General features: G+C 40.8%; 1 protein-coding gene across 2 annotated transcripts in view; it reads left to right on the forward strand.

The window, feature by feature from the left end:
* LOC111253758 (uncharacterized) overlaps positions 1 to 12,544 on the forward strand; it is a 45,743-nt gene that overhangs the window by 3,608 nt on the left and 29,591 nt on the right. The window lies entirely within an intron of this gene.

Here is a 12,544-nt window from a genome sequence, read left to right on the forward strand (position 1 = left end):
TCATACCGGACGCCCTCAATATTTTATTTGACAGAGTAGTTGAGAGAACTAACTTGCTCTGAGCTGCAACCTAGTCTACAGGTAAAAAATTTGACGACCATATTGACATAGCGGACTGTTCGGATTAAATATGATGGCCGACACAAGCATCGCATGTAGGGTCATGATCAGCCCTGAGTAATTTTTTTTAATGAATTATACCCAATCCCACTCACTTTTTAAACAGAGTTCAGGCCGTGGTCATGCTATTATCTGGGGGTTTAAAGTTGGGCTCTACGCAGACTCATAATAGACAAATCATGATTTTGGCCTAAATATGTTGGCAGTAAGTGATTATGAAATATTGCTTTCTATAGCAATAACCACGGCTCTTTTATGCAGAGCAGGAAGAATTTTCGTTCTAGCTTTGTTAAAGGACTGATTTTTTGTTGTACGACATTATTAGTGACCGATGTAGCTTCATTCCTAGCCCACGTCGTAGGTTCCTTCTTCACCTAACGCCATTTTTAATTATAGATACCGACGCAATCATCGTTGCCCCCACCAAAACAACCGACAAGCCCCCCATCTCTCTCTCTCTCTCTATAACGTTGGTGTGTATGTATATATGAAACGAGTTCGATCAATATAAGGTTGTTTTCAGAGACAAGCAGGCAAATATAAAGGAAGATTATTTCATTAAACAGACATGATATAGGTCGGCGTTTTAAACATCGGATATACTCTTAGCACCGATCTCAACATCTACAATTTATGTATTACAAATACGAAGTAAAGATGTGCTATTTTTGGCAATAAAATTTTAGGTATCTAATGGGTTTTTGTGCTCACAGTTTACAGCAACGGTGCTCAAACCTAAAATAGGCCTTGAGTGGATTGTCAACACCAGAAACGGAACATCTGAAAGAATTATGCTGGCAAACCAATTCTTTTTTTTTTTATACACTGCCCTATTTAGGCATGGGTTTTAATTGTCAAAGTAGAACAGTTTTTTTTTTTGCAAAAATACCAAAGAAACTAGCTGATTGACTTCATTATAACACACGCACACACACCCTGACCACTACTATATGTGCGCGCACTAAAGCATTAATTAGCCTTTTCTTTAAATGTAGAATACTATAGAGCTGGTGTAGAACTATTTTATATATCACGCAACGATAGAGAAGCATGTATCTTCCGGCTTTAATCGCCGTAGTTCGCTTCCTATCATCGCCGTCCTTGTTCGTTCCCATATGGCACTTTGAGGACAGAACAGTGCGAGAAATGGGCGTTATGAATAAAATATTGTATATTCATGATGAGCAAACAGAAAAAAAACTTCTATCTGCGTTGTTTCTTATTGGGATGGACTACTAACCAACAGATACGGTCGGGATGGTTTATGGTTATGGATAGGGTGCAGTTGCGATTATTGTTTAACCGGTATTTTTTCACAAAATTTCTTTCGGACCAAACAGTACACCTTTCTTTGATAATACTTTACAAAATCTACCCTTTTCCCTATCTTTATTGTTCTCCGTTTGTCTCCCTTTGATGGAAACAACTGCCGTTCTTTTCCAGCCGACCCTGGGCCATTTTCCGTTTCCAACAGGCACTCAGTACTACTGTAACGCTGCTTTGAGAGCTTGTCAGAAAAGCTTTTGCTAAACTTTGCTATATGGCTTTTCTCTAATAGGCTATGTGGCAGCTGAGTAATCTCAGTCACGTCGCAGCATCCTCGATCCGTGAAGATCGAACTAGCAATGGTTGACCATCCTTTGCGTTCGGTTTTTTTTCCGTGTGTGAATAACAAACATTTGCTGATCCTATTGAAAATATTAGACACAGGCACAAATATCAGCTGTTAGTCCATAAAAACAACGTTTTGATCAATTTGCTATGTTTCAGTGATCAGTGTGTCAACACAAATAATATTTGCCGTGCAGTGATAATTTCGTTGAAATCACATGATATATTCTTCCAGCGAATACCACTATTATGTGAATGTATGCTTTAGAGATATCTTATGAGAAATACTGTATTTAACCTGAGTAGATTCAACTGATTTTCAAGAATCTAAATAGGGTAAGTGGACACCCTTGATCGTATTGGCTCAATTGATCGTTATAGAGTTGTGTAGTTGGGCTTGTTAAAATTGCGTTGGATCCTTCAGCTCTGAGGGCAATGTGGTTATCAGAGAGAAAGTACTAATTTTCAGTTGCTTTGACATATTTCGTCTCTTGTGTTACCACAAAGGAGCTCCAAAACACTTTAACAAGGTTGGTCTTGAAAGCAGCACCGACGGAAACCGCTTTCAAGATCGTTTTACTAACGAAAGGCTATATAACACAAGCTTATGCAGCCTTTCGTTAACAGTTCGCCGATTCCTCGCCATATCTGGTTGTATTGGTTGACTTTTTGGTATTTGTTCAGACGTAACGATTGACGCTGACTATTAGTCATTAATTAGCGCGTTCGTCATTACGCGAACATTGAACAAGTCAGCTCTGTCATAAGATCATTGCTTAGTTTCTATTCGATTAGCTTTAATTTGGTGTGAAACCTTTAAACTTAAGCACACACTAAAGACCTTATTTAGGAAAAGGTCATAGATTTATATTATGGCGCTGTGCTCAACGATATTTGTCAAACATTACTATGGCATGAAATATAGAGAAACACCTATGACAGGAATTTAACCGTATGTAACAGATTTTTGTTCGATAACATCACCACAGTTTAGATTAGCTCGTAGATGCATAGAGTAACGGATTATTCAGACGATTTGACTTCAACTCTTGATTGTTTGTTCTTCGTTATACTCGGAAACGGGGCCTTCCCATTAATAGTATCAGAAATTACGAGGATCATTATGAATTAATGACAACTGTAATTTACATGAATATTCAAACTCCAACTAATGCACCACTGATTAATAGCCTATCGGATGTATTTTTACATTTAGATATGCACGATATCGAAACGACAATTCTAGACCCAATATCAACCACAACCGGTCGCCAGAGCAACCGATCGAGTCAGAGTTCAAGTGTCACCATCCATGCTTGTTTGATGGTTATTGTCGAACTAAAGCTAGCCTGTGTTGACGTGAATTATATGACTTGAACGTGTTATGTTGCCCCAGACATCTCAGAGGATATGACATCTTCCGCCATTCCTTTGCCGCTTGCCGGTATTTCCTGTGTCAAGAAGATTCGGATTATCACTTGTGGGTACGTAGGCGTTTGTGAATCACAACGAAGCACGTAGCTCTATCGCCGTACCAGCGTAGCACTCGTTCCGTTTTAGTATTTCGGCAATCAAAGCGTTGTTAGCTCATTATTTAGACCCATTACATCTGAAATCAAATTACTTCGAAAAGCAGTTCGTACTAATACGAACGGCAGAATTGCTGGCACGCAAACCGGACTGGCAGAAAACAATTGATTATATTTTGGCGGTATCTACCTTTTTCAATAGCGTGTGTCCGATCGGCCACCGGACACTTCGATAGATTTAGGAGTGAAATTTTCAATCGTAATAAATAGAAGACAAAGGCGACAAAAAGCCAAACAATAGTTAGAACGAAGTGTAATAGGTTCAATAGGTTCTTTTGGACGGACAACGTCTATAGAATCCATAGCGGAATTGCGCGGACTGAGCAAGAATCAAAAATTCGCCTATGCACACTGCTATGGAGGTCGAACCAGTAGAAATTGTGGGGGATGGTCGCCTATTGGAACGAGACTGCACTGAACGCTATTTATCGATGCTAAGTTGTATAATTGAGCCTGATCGAAGCGATAGAGCCTATCCTATGTATGCACCTAGTTACTTGGTTATTTCGAATGATTTTTGCTGTACTACGAATCGCATCGGTTGATTGACCGATAGAAACCTGTTCAACGTTTAGCTTCGCTGAACCGTAATTTAGGCGCCTAGAGGGTAGAAGTTACAATTTTTGCTTTAAATGCTTTCAGCCCAAATTCGGTGCTAGCCACGGAAGGTTATTTTAGTGTGGTGCGACTAAGATTTTTCTAATACGTGTAAAAAATGGGGTTTGGATTGCCCATCTAATCGACGGGGTTATCACGGTCTCACAAGGGTGACCTAAAAAACTGGAACGATGTTCTTATGGTCGACGTATAAATGCTAGTTGGCTTAGTGTACCTTTAAAGTGTCGAAAGTCGATTGGGTCGAATCTGTTATCTTGTTCATATTTTGAGCATGCAGAAATGCGCCTAGTTTTTACACTGTGTGCTCTTGTGCTGTTGTTATTTTCGACGACTATTTATATATTATTATATCTATATTTTAGATGAACTACCAACAACTTTTCAAGCATTATGTAAACAACAGCTGGTTACTGTATTATATATATATATAATTGTCTCTATCGTCTGTGGTATTTTCTGCCGTTGATTATCTATCTAAACATGTTGCAACGTAAAACCGTTAACAGTATTTACATTTTTCGCCTTCCGCTTAATTCGTGACCGACACAAGTAGGCATGAAACTAGAAATGCTAATGATAACAATGGTAATCGTAGTAGCGATATTAGGGCATACACAGGCAGATTCTTCGTCGTAATGATTGTAGATGTGAATTAGCTTGCTTTGCCATTTCGAATTCGAAAGGCTGGGTCAGATCTTTAGCGCATCAGACGGTGTTCACGTTTAATGATTGTTACAATGCTCCAGCATTACGGATACCCTTTACTGGCTTCCTTTTGGGGAGACCCATTTGGACATAGCGTGACAATCGCATTAATACGTGACATCACTTCCTAATGCCTTGCCTGGTGCATATTGTTGCATTGTCGTCTGCTTGTGTATAGGATAGCCAGGCCCATTTTAAGATTATTAATAAGGTGGCCACCGAGAAGCTCTCGCTGTGCCAACGTATCGGCCGAAGTGTAAGCTTCACAAACATGATGGCTTTAGGCCGAAAATATCGGGCGGTTTAACCGCAATGGCTAGACACTTCGTTACACTTGCAAGCAAATGATTAGTGAGATGATTTATACAACGCTGTGTGTGTGAAATTAAATAATTCTTGAAACTATGAACCTGGTAATGAGTCTGGTGAATTATACATCCTCGAATAGAAAACGAAATTAAACAAGGGAAAATAGTTTGAAATTTGTTGCAATGTACAATTTGCCACGCCTCACACGTACATAGCAGAAAATACAGAACATTGGTAGGGTAAATAACAGGTGTTAGCAATACAGTCGCGTCTGTTTTATTCGTTCAACCTACTTTCATCCTTATTGATGCCGCGCAGGCGCAATGTATTTAATACTGATTTCGATTCACGCAAGAAGAAGAAGAAAAAGAAGACTGCCAAGGCCAGACAGTATAGATGTTGTACTATACATTGCTTCCATTATTCTCATATTGGGGCCTTCGAACCCATTCATTTTTTGACTCAAATTATTACAGACCAACTGAACATGACGATGTCCGTTTTTTTGGCTTGAGCCATTAGAAATTAGAAAAAATCAGAATTAGTTTTGTTGCACACCGTTTTTCCAGACACTGTATATTATGGCTTGGACAACTGTTCGACTTTGCTCATTTTTCAACTGTGCTTTTCTTAGGAATATATTAAGCTAGCTATAAGAAGGCTTAGACTTCCAGCTTTCCAGTAGGACGTCTGTCAGGTTTCTACAGCGACGAATGTGAAGGCTGTCTGCAAAGCTTTAGGCATATATATTGGTTAGTCTTGTATTTTTCAATTACACAAGAGTGTGTGCATAAAGCGTTTGTTAGGAACTTTACCTTCAATTGAAAAATAAGCACATTTATAAAGAGAGATGTCATCGGCATCGAAGTTTCATATTCAATCGACTTCCCAGAGGCGATCCAGTCGAAAGATATCGGTGAAAAAGCAAATCTACTTAAACATATGTACTTTCCCCAGAGAACACGTATTAATCTCAAAAAAGGCTACATGTATGCGTTTGCTTGCTTCAAGGGATTAGCCTCTAAAGTGCGCCAAAAAAACAGGACTTCGATGAGAAAGTAAATATTTTCCTAAGTAATAGTTGCGACATGTACACTGCATACTCTACAAGCAGGTGGATGTAAGGTTTTTTAGCGACCACAAAAATTAACTATGATCAGTTGCTAGTTTCCTTCCGTTGCCGTTATTTACATTAGTATCGTTATAGATCTGTTTGTTACGTGGCTAAGGCACTTAAGCCGATTATTTTTGCATATTCCTAAACACGCACGCACGCACTTGACGTTCGATATAAACGCACAGGTGAATATTTTTTTTACCTTTGGTAGATTAGAACGATTTATATATTGCTAGAATATACGCAGCTATAGGCGGATCATTTCTTTCTTTACCTAGGCTTAGCAGTGCGTGAGAACGCGCCCATGAACTTCATCGGTGTGATGGAACTGGTAGATTTTAACAATGATTGAAACGTGGTTCCAGGGTGGAGACGCGCGTGCTCGTATATGGAAAGCGTGTATGAATTGTTTATCTACCACGGCCTATCTCCACAATCTATTGGCCGATTAGGTGGAACTTGAGCTGAGATCGCTACTCCGCAGCAAAAATAATAGAAATCAAAACTAGCTAAGCCCACTTTCCGGAGCAACTATCCATAATCATTCCCGACGTCGAGGCATATCCAGAATGAATCGCAGCATCTACAGTGACGTTTCTGTGCCGTAGCAGATCATAGACTTGGTTCGATAAAGAGACCCAGAAACGGAGCTTGTCGAAGAAGGGATATTTGAAGGTATATTACTTAGGGATTTTAACAAGGAAGTGCAATATCGGAATTGTATTAATAGGGTTAGGAAGAAGCTTGATTTTTGGTTCTGATGCCGGCCCTTCATGCAGCTGCCACTGGGTAAGGAGGGCACAATAAAAGTGAAAAGAAAAGCCCATTTTCAACTAAATAAGACTTGCTATAGCTCATTTTTTTACGTTTCAAATATTCTAACAAGCGGAGAAACAGCGCCTAATAGATCAGTCAATTTAAACTTCGAGCTGGTTCAATGTATAGATATAGCAGTGGGGTACTACAGGCAAACCGAGTTTTGTTAGTTTCTATAAGAATTATTATCGTTATTGTAAACCAATCGTTAATAGTTTTTCGGCATCAACAGCGTACAATAAACGCCGCGATCTGGATGTCTTTTAATTGATCCTGCGAGGCATCACAATGGCCTTCAACGTTATGGTTTACGCTGATCTCAAAAATATGCTGCAAAAGAGCTACCCTATTAATTCCCAATGTAACTTCAATGCCACTACAAGTACAAAATAGAATTCGACTGTTATTTACTTCAATTGTTGCCCCAGGCACCGTCCTATAGTGAAAGAAGACAGCACTTCAGAACTTTTATCTAGCTCACCGTCGAATTGTTATTGCTTAAAGCTTACTAACAACACATTCACAATTGCAACTGATGTAAATGCAAATGTATCCCTTATGAATATCGCGGGGCGCTGTCTTTGTTCGCGTTCTTTCTTTGCTTGCTTGCTTCGTTCGCACCCAAGAAGTGTGCATAAGATAACTTAAAAGAGTATCCTGAAGTCATCTAAATAGTACTTTCGTATGAAAGTTTACTTTGTCAACGAATTCTCGAATCCTATTGCACTGTCACCGAAGCATATTCATAATTGGTCTACCGCTTACAGCTTCCCTTCAATTGTAGTCATATATATGCCATTCGTACTTCGAAATCAGTCAAAGCTATTTTTTGACGGTTATCTAATGCGATTCATGTCGTGCAGCCGTTCATCTGTACCCCTTGTGTATACGCAAGTTGTGATTATGAATGAGTGGATCATTGTTCAGTTGATTAATGTTGGCAAAATCTTTCAATGAGTTCCGTTCACCGCGAGCTATTTGCGGGGGGCTGAGGGTACCTCCTGGACGGCAGCGATAGTTTTACGGTAGTGTGTGTCTACATGGCAAAACCGTACATTAGTGGCGTGAGAGCAGACCGCGTCGTGGATAGTCCTGACTTTGTCGAGATGTGGGTCGAGTTAATTTAGAGAGACAATGCGGGCACGGGCCGCAGAGGTTCTCTGGAGGAAATTCGCGTTAATTTTTTTTTTGTAAGTAATTGGAATGTGTGACCGTTTTCGTTCGTTTTCCGCTTGCTCACTCGTCCGCCGCACAACCTAACATCGAGGCTGTACTGGTTTAAGAACAGTCTTCTGTCTAAGCTCGTTAACTGAATCCCTTTTTGATGTGTTACATTTCCTTAGGATAATGGCTGTGTGGAGAGGTCAGAAATGGCATAGTAGGTAATGTGTCTGCATGATAATCCTACGCGTTGCGGTGTGAATTCAAATCCGGGCATAGGCCTGAATTGTTTTGTGCTGGGGGCCAGCCGTCTGATGGAATCGCTAACGGCGATACCGTATGTAAAATTCGAAACATAAATGGCAACCAGGAAAGGGTTTGCAAAAAGGCCGTGGTAGGTAGTGTATTTCACTAATGCACCGAGTTCAACATCTCTACTATCTACCCTAGGAGAAATTTTACGATGATCCGGCGTTCACACTTATCACACACTGTGTGTTTATTCTTATTGCATACGTGTTATTATTGATTTAGTCTTAAGAATAAACCGCTGGTACGCTCATTCTTCTTCTCATTTCATCTCAAAGACAGATGTCTTTGAAAGTATATGAAGCATGCCCTTCGTAGGTGAAATTGATTTGCGGCATTCGAGTCATTTCAATGGACTTCATCCCTTACCACGTTTCATGTCAATCTTGTAAGGAAAATCTTGCATGATGATGTTGATTCGTCAGATTCATCAGACTATAAACAGTTTTCTAGTATATACATTCTCCCTACTTACATCGAAGAAATAGCTTTTTATATTGAAGAAAAATACTCTGTTAATGCATTTTCTCTGCCCACTTGAAGGTTGTCACTCCATCTAATACCGTTATGTGAATTGTTTTTGTTCCGTTTCGCATCCCGACAGCTTTATAATATGTAAAACATAAGTAGCACATACCTATGTCGATTTTTTAGGTACTATTATATAATATTTGCTTGCCGTTCTCTTTGCTATGTGTACTTTGCAGTTAAAAGGTAGTCAGACGCAATTCGTCTATTAAAACGTCTGCAAGCTAATATCTGAAGGTTTTCCGGCCATCGAGTTTCTGCAGGCTTTAGCTATATCAACCGTACTGTTTTACGTTCCATTTAGGCTAAGCCAGTTAGTATTCGGGTTTTTGCCTGTAACATTCTGGTAGCAGTATTTCTCTACAGGACACGGCCATTTTGTTTGCCTTTTTCTCGGTCGTTGCTTCGCTCGCTGCCACTACCACTATTCGCTTCAGAAGATGGCAACATCACCAATGATGGTGCCAGCAGTCGTATCAGTCACTGTTAATGGCATCGATGCCCACCTAAAATATTACGCGACTCGTAAAGCCAGCGGTGGTCGAACGGCCAATGCAGACGGACGGCAACGCAGCAAAGCGAACGCTTCAGTAACACCGTGTACGGGGTCAGCCTGCGCTCAGACCTAGACCCTCAGCTGCTATTAAGGACGCCGTCTTCCATCGACCAACCAGCTGTCCCGCTCAAAAACTTTCCAGCTCAACTATATATATATATATATATAAATGAGAGAGAGGGACAGCTGAACCGCGCGTCAGTTATCTTCATAGGCACTATAATGGTTGTGCTAGGCAGCGGCGTGTTGGCGTCTGCAGCGGAGGCGATCGTGGTTTTGCAATGTCGTCCGTTTTTTTTCCTGTCCTTTCTTGTAGACAGCAGCAGCGCAATCGTTTGCCGGGTTCCGAGGCAATAGATAACGGGTGATCTTGTTGCTCGCTTCGGCCTGCGGCCTATAGCCCTCTTGCTTAGGTTAATCCTGTCCTCGGTAGGGTAGACAACAGCTCGTCATAAAATTAGAAGTAGTAGCGCTAATGGTGCTGTACTAAATGTGATGCAATACGATATAGAAACAGAGAGCCAGGGAAATGGGCGGAAAAGGGGTCGAAAGCCCGAGGAAAACCAGCTATGGTTTACGGGCGACACACTATCAAGCCAGCGAATGACCAGACTGACTGTTGCCTTTACTACTAGAACTACAATGAGTTCCATGGATGCTAATAATACCATCATTTTTGAACGCGATTCGAGTTCGTTGTTAAGAGAACTCTCGCTGCAGTACTGGAGGTACGCCATAGTATTGGCCGCGGTTGCCTGTTGCGCTGACACTCCTGACACTGAAGCTATGGCTTCAACTTCAGTTCTTCCATGCAGTGAGGTAACGGGCTTCGATTCGGTTTCGTGTACTAGACTATCTATTAGTACCTAATAGATGCTATAGGATATGGCTTACTGTGGGAACCTGCGGCTTGTCGCTGCGACAGCAGCAAGTAGTGGCTCTTGCATCGTCATCGTTATTGGTGTCGCCGAACAGTTCGCGTCCACAAATCGATGCTGAAGGAACGCACCAACAACGCTTGCTAGATGCAACCACACACAACATAGGCCTCATTAGCCTGTTGCCGTCGTGGGAAAGGTAAGACGTCTTATTCGCTTTCCTATTAGCGGCTATTACTACAATTGCTATTGTTGCTAGAATGTCCGTCGTCGAAACCACTGACACAGCCGCACGGCCAAGCTGTACCTACGTTTAAACAAATTGGCGTCACTGCCATTCGACCTACCCAAGTCTGTTGTCCGACTGGGTATTGCTGCGATCTTCGTGCGACGCTGACGCCGTCGCCATGTCCCGTACGTTCGTTTGCAGGTAGACGCTTAAACGGTTGTTGAGTCTGTAGATCTCGACCTGTCTCTCTGAGCTTTCCTGCATTAGTATCTGGGCGGGAGCATTGGTATCGTTGGGGCTCAGAAGAAATCCGTCAATGTCGAGGAATACGTTGAGGAATAAAGGATACGTTGACAGTCAAAGGACGAAAAGCGATGTACCGTACAATTGCCTACCTTCACTTAAAGGTCAGAAAATGTTAAGTGGATATGGGGATTATGCTGAAATGAAAGAAGGACTGATGAACGCATTACAGCCAAGGAGGCTGAAAAAAGACACCATCACACTGGCAGCGTTGTTTTGATTACAAACGCTTGAATTGATAAAACATTTACGAAGAAGAACTCGCCCTGAAGGCTGGTAAGCTGTCTTTTATGTGAATATATATGCTTGTGACCATGAAAGTAGCGTTTCCCATGTCGATTGGCTATAATACGAAAGGAAAGTGCTTTATGTCCGTAGGTGTGGATGTTTTAGAGCATGATGCTATTTGAAGTTTTACTTCCATTGAGTAAATATGAAGCTAAACAGTGATAGCTAAGCTATATTGAAAACTGTAGCCGTCACTGTTTTAACGATTTACGTTTACATCTGAATTTTTTGCACTGCAATCTTTACGCCCGGCTTCGCCATTAGATATTCTATCAGGCAGACGGGTGACGGGCTCCCAGCACGAAATAAAGTGTTAAGGCTCTAAACCTATATACTCGAATCTAGACCGCCAGACGTCTCTGAGATCAACAGGCAAATACGTTACCCACCAGGATACCGCGGGGACCGCATCCTAATCCCACCTTTGGTTAAAAAGCCAAGCTTAACTCTGCTCAAAGATAGCAAATAGGTACCGGTAAGCATGCATTTTTCAGAAATTACTGTTGACTGGAAATAGCAATTTGTTCAACCAGTTATTTCCGTTGTTCCGTAATCCGTTATCTCTGGATGCTGGCTGTTCTATCACTCTGTTGCGTAACTTCGGACATACGGTGTGTTTACCCATGTGGAAATTTTAAGGGGACTTTAAACGTAATTATAAGAAAGGCTTGACAGAGCATATCGTAGATGAAAGCTGTTCTCTAGCTGTGAAATCTGTAGGGAGTTCGACCTGTGCTTTTGATATTATCTCGCCTAAATAAAGCAAACTAGAAGCGGGAATAACAGCATAAACCGAATGATTTCTTGCACTTGAAAGATAAATAGAAAAGAGATAGGGCAAATAAATAGAGCTCTAGTGAGCATTATTAGCAGATATACAAAATTAGTAATCAATATGATTTTATGCTACTATATCTTGGAAACATTTTCGGGTTGCTAGATCAGTCTGGACGATAGTTGTTGTTTTAAATATGTTTTTAATATAAAAACAATGCAGTATTGATGGATTTCAAGAAATATCAGTAGAACTACATAGGTTGATTATTAAATGGATTTTAAATTCATATCTCCTGTGCGCACCTATATGGTTTTTTTGATAAAACAAATTCGAAAATATCCTATGTGTCATTAAACCATGCTGATTCTAAGTTATGTGACGGTAAAAAACGAATCGGTTCAACATTATTATGGTAATGATATGATCAAACCCGTGCGGGCTAGTTCTCTGTAATGTAAAGTTAAAGGGATTTATCTCCGCGGCTATTAAGTGACATAGCATTCAAGGCGAACTACAAATATCACCGCTTGAGCAAAGGGAACAGATATATTGCAGACGCCTCTTTGCAATTACGCTGAGCAGCGCCATAGATTTAAACAGTCTAAGCACCTGCACACATGATACAAAAA

This window comes from Varroa destructor, unplaced genomic scaffold, assembly GCF_002443255.2.
Source record: "Varroa destructor unplaced genomic scaffold, Vdes_3.0 BEIS01000007.1, whole genome shotgun sequence".
In the NCBI taxonomy this organism is placed as follows: Eukaryota; Metazoa; Arthropoda; class Arachnida; order Mesostigmata; family Varroidae; genus Varroa; species Varroa destructor.